The following is a 5,399-nucleotide window of genomic DNA, read 5'->3' on the forward strand; positions in this document are numbered from 1 at the left end:
TAACATGTAGTATGAACTATGGTGGGAGGGGGCATTCACTACCTCTGCAAATATTCCTGTCCCCTAGAAGAATATTGAAGTTGGATTTTAGATCTCAAGGGGCCCTTATAACTTAGATGAGAGAAAATTCAGTGATACAAGTATGGATGAAAGAAAGAACTAGCTTCTCCAAATGTTTTCTCAGTTAAGACCCAGAGGCTTCTACAGAACCCAGGGTGTAAGGAGTACCACCCCCACAACTGGATTCCCCATTGACCTGTAGGGATAGGGATGAGATATAATTTGATTTAAAAAAAAAATGAAGATATGAAAGAAAATTCACACTCTGAGTGTATAGGCATATGCATATATTTAGGTAGTTTTAAGTATATGCACATGTAAATGTACATGTAATTACAAACATTTTTGCTTGTGTTTGTGCATGAGAGAATATATATGTATATAATATATATACTATATGTATAATATGAAAAACCTGTTATATTCAAAGCGACCATAAATTTATTATATATAGATGTCAATTTTAATTCCTATAATGGCCAGTTAGTAATGCTAGTCAGAGAAGGAAAACTGATTCCAAAAAACCTCTGCTGCCTTGCGGCATACCTCTTCAGGGGAAAGGCTAAGGGAGTAAACCCCAACAGAAAATCCGGAGCCGGAGTCCCTAAGGCGGTTTGACGTTGTATAGTCAACACCGGCAACTCCTGCGGCGCACCTGAAGCCAAGCTGTATTGACTCCGTCTTTCCCTTGGATCCTTCAGCTGCGAAGAGAGGGGGGGTCTGCTGCATGGGCAACAGCAGACCCTCCATATCACCCTGCCCAGGCTCTGTAGCTTCAGCTTCACTGGAGAGGACACTCCAGCGTCATCACAAGATGTCGATTCAACACGGGAGGAGACAGATACCATGTCACTCCCGAGTCGGACTGCACAGCCATTCTCGGCGGTGCAGATAGACTCTTAAGAAGCTACACCATCGTCTCTCGAGACGGACGGCTGCCGACGACGAGTAATGCTAGTTCTCCAACTATTAGCACGATGATGTGTATGTTGTATGTGCCATGAAGTTTTGGTGTAAATGGCTTACAGAGTAAAAATTGTAATTGAATGAACCATATAAACTATAATTTTTCTGTTCCCACTACTTACGCCTTTTATACTTCCCATTTTACAGTCAATAATAATAATAACAATAATATCATAGTTGAGGCTAATAAATAGAAAAGAATTAACTCTTAATATAATGCAAACTGAGAGGGGGCAAGTCATTAAGATGCTGGAAGGAGAGTGAAGGTAAATAAAACAAACGTTGTACTTATTGTCCTGTATCCTGAGCAAGGAAGCCAAAGCACAAAGTATTCAGGTTAAGTCTTCCCAAAGGAGCAGAAGCAAGTTATTTTTAAAACCTACCACCTTTCATGCCAAGGCCAGATACCAGCTCACATCTACTTTGGGGAGACATGGAATGAGTGATACATTGACATCCTGAGATGTAAGCACTTTCAGGTGAGGATATGGAAACCTAAAGAAAGTTAAGTGATTTAGGGCCACCTAGCTTACAAGTGACAGAAGAGGAATTCAACTCCAGGCCTCATAGCTTGCAAGGCCTGAGAGCTTTCTTTATACTCTGCTGTTTTTACAGAGGTAATACTGAATACCGGGATAAAAAACTGAAAAACCTTTCAGAAATGTTCAGAATTCCTACAGTATTCGTCTCATCACTACACATCAATGTTAATTTACATTTTTTCCCTAGGCTTACATCAGGCAAATATCTAGTCAGCTTCAAACAATACTATTTTTTCTAAAGCCTCCGCATGTGGTTTTGCTGCTTTAGAGAGGAGTCTGGTACACTTTGTGAAGGTCTTCCTTCTGAAGAATCTTGTCCACAAGGCCTTGCCAGGCTGACCACGGATGACTGAACCAGAGGTGGGATCTTGACCCAGCCTCTAGCTGACAAAGGGATTTGGCTCCAAAGTACAATTGGTGATTGACTGATCCCATCAGTCTCTCTGTTTGTACCTGCATTTATTTATTATTTATTTATTTATTTAGTTAGTTAGTTAGTTATTTATTTTCACCTGTAGTCTTTTTTTTAATAAACTTTTTATATTGTTGTCCTATTATAGCTGTCCCACTTTCCCCCATTGCTCTCCCCTGCCCCGCCCACCCCACCCCCTCTCCCACAGTCTGCATTTTAGAAGAGTGTATGTTAGTTAATAAGAGAACAGGGGTTGAAAGACATTAGAGTAAGCAGGAGCCACGAGTTATTAGAAATCACAGAATAGCTGAAGGAAGGAGTGAGCAGAATCTATGAAGTAGAGAGGACCAAGCCATTAGCTGGTAGTGAAAAGGAGCACTTGCTTAAAGATGGAGAGCATGGAGTCACGATAAAGGCCAGTGCATTCAGGCGGGGAGCCAACAGGACATTAGAATAGACTGCTGAAGAAGAACAGAAAAGATGTTGGGGCACCACAGGTGTATCCTCTCCTGTGAGGCTTGTGTGTACATGGACAGTAGCCTGCCTTCTGCATGTCCCTTCATATCCTTACAATGAACCCTCATGAGGTAAGTGAAATAATCTGAGAGTATTTCTGTTCATTGCACCTTGATCAGGCTTAATACATTGGCTTACAATTTTATATAAGACACTTAACAATTTCTAATAGACAATTCACTGTCACTCATGAGGTGCATCTAAAGATAGCTGCTCAAGCTGCTTCTATCTTCAAATAATTTTCTGGCAAAAGTGTGTTTCAAAAACTAAAAATTTAAAATGGCATTAACATAGACAAAAAGAGCTTTCATTGGGTAACTATCAGATTCCACTATCTAAATTAATTTCCCACTCTTTTAAATAACAATGATTTGAACTTCATAGCAAATTCAGCCCAGTTGTTTACCCTGTCACTCTAAGTATTTCTGTAAGGTATCTAAATATTTTGTTAGACATATGTTACTGAGCTTAATTTGTCTTTGTTCCTTTTAAAAGTCTTGATTCACAGAGAACAGGAATGCTTTGAATCTGCTTTCTAACACAATACCTGTGTGAAGAAATATTTAATATTGGCTGGGTACAAATACATGGAACCTACAAATGGATGTGAAGATGTTAAGAAGAGGTTGGAGGAAATTGAAATACCAAAAAGCTCTGAGGGAATTGTGGAATATTTATGAAAATATGTGGTGTGTTTTGAAATGCAGATGTCTCTGGGACTGAAAATGTAATCACAGGAATGAAAACTGCCTTTAATAAATCTTCTTAATTAAAATCTATTATTTAGAAAAATATAAATTCTCCTCCAATATTAAAAACAGTGGTAAAAGGTGGGAAAAGTATGGATTCATTCAGATAATAATTATTGCGCTCCTGGTTATGACATTTTTGTTGTTTTTTAATGTAAAGAAGTAGCATTCTGGTAAACGAAACATAAATTGTTTGCCAGTATATCTAGTTATTGATAGGGAAAGAGTTTGTGTTAGAATTGCTGTCAGATTACATGAACTTCCTTGTTTTTGCTTTGTTTTTTCAGTTGCAAGGCTTTCAGTGGCTGCTCCTCCAGCTCAAAAGACTCAAAACCAGTTATAAAAAAATAAATGTTTTATTTTTATTTTTAATTATATTTTATTGATTATGCTATTACAGTTGTCCCAATTTCCCCCCTTTTGTCCCCCTCCTCCCAGCACCATCCACTGCCTCAGGCAAGCCCCACACCATTGTTCATGTCCATGGGTCATGCCTGTAAGTTCTTTGGCTACTCCATTTCCTATACTGTACTTAACATCCCCGTGCCCCTTCTGTAACTACCTATTTGTACTTCTTAATCCCCTCACCTCTTCACCCATTCCCCCACAGCCCCCTCCCATTTGGCAACCATCAAAACCCTCTCATGTCCATGATTCTGTCTTTGTTCTTCTTGTTTGCTTAGTTTGCTTTTTAGAGTCATTTGTTGATAGATATATATTTATTGCCACTTTATTGTTCATAGCTTTGATACGTTTTTCTTAAATAAGTCTATTTAACATAAAAAAAACTAAAAAATAATAAATCTAGCCTAGCCTTCCCTCAATGTTCAAATCTCCTCTAGCAGACCCAAACAGAATACTTTAAAAAATAAAAATGCCTATATGATTGCTTTTATGAAAAAAAAATTATCTGTTCTTATTAGTCTTTAGTTGTCATTAAACTTTAAAAAGCACTATAGCTTTCAGTTAAACCAGTACAATATGGCATAATTGTCATAACATGTCAATGGGATGAAGTAAAGTAATTTCAATAGTGGGTGAGCTGAGGCAACCAAGGCTGAGCCATGCTTTGGGCAAGCAGAATCCACAATGCAGTATCTTTGATTCAAGACCCTGGCCTGTGGGAATTCACAAGGAAGTTATCATGTCACACCTTGAATTCATTTGTTTATAGTACCTCTTCTCAGTTACACATTGCACAAGACAAATATAGTTCCAGGTAAGGGATGGCTATCACTGACCCTTTAAGGAGTGAGTTGTGACCCAATCCTCCTGTAGTAATCACCCACTCATGGCTCAACCTTTAAAGATCTTTCACTCTTGTTCAAATAAACAGTTTCGTGACCGGTTGTTTTAGTACTATTTGATAATGGGGCTTCATTGTTGATTGCAGGTGCCTGAACAGTAAGTGAGGAGTCAGGAACCTATTCCTATATGAAGATGCTTTTCTTTGGTTATGGATTCAGAATCCCATAGGATATTCTGTGTATTTTCTGAGCACATAAATGCTGTTGGCTCTTGCGCAAACTGTGAAAGCAGAGCTCTGTGAAGGAGGATGGTAAGGTATGGTATTTTCAGTGCTTCCAATAATCTAAAGCCTTGTTCCTGACCATGTGCACAGAATCACTGGCATTATCTAGAAGCTTGTTAGAAAAGCAGAATCTCAGGCCCAGCTCAGACCCACTGACCCAGATTCTGCAATTGAACACAATCCTCCAGAGCTTAGTATGTACATTAACGTTTGTTTGACATGCATTGCTCTAAAGGAAAATATATTTGTTCTTCTTTATTAGGAAGAATAAGTAGTTTCCATGAGATTATTAAAACTGAAAAAAAAACCAAAAACTGTGTGTGTGTGCGTGTGTGTATACACACACATCTTTGTTCTAAAAATATTAAATAAGGAACATTTATATAAAAATTTGAGAATTTACTAAAAAGGTCAGTCGATAAGTGATTTATTAGAAAACATAAAAAATCAAAATTTCCTATCTCGTAAAAACTTTTTCCCCTCAAGGAAATTGGACCAAATCACAAGCCATGTAGGCCAAACTAAGTCGTTGACATCATGTATCCTGTGGTTTTACAGGTGCCTAACCTAAAGGGTGTATTGATCAAATGATTTCCTCAAAGAAACATTTTCCTTAGATGACG

Source organism: Furipterus horrens, unplaced genomic scaffold, assembly GCF_987537825.1.
Source record: "Furipterus horrens unplaced genomic scaffold, mFurHor1.1.pri manual_scaffold_7, whole genome shotgun sequence".
NCBI classification, from domain to species: domain Eukaryota; kingdom Metazoa; phylum Chordata; class Mammalia; order Chiroptera; family Furipteridae; genus Furipterus; species Furipterus horrens.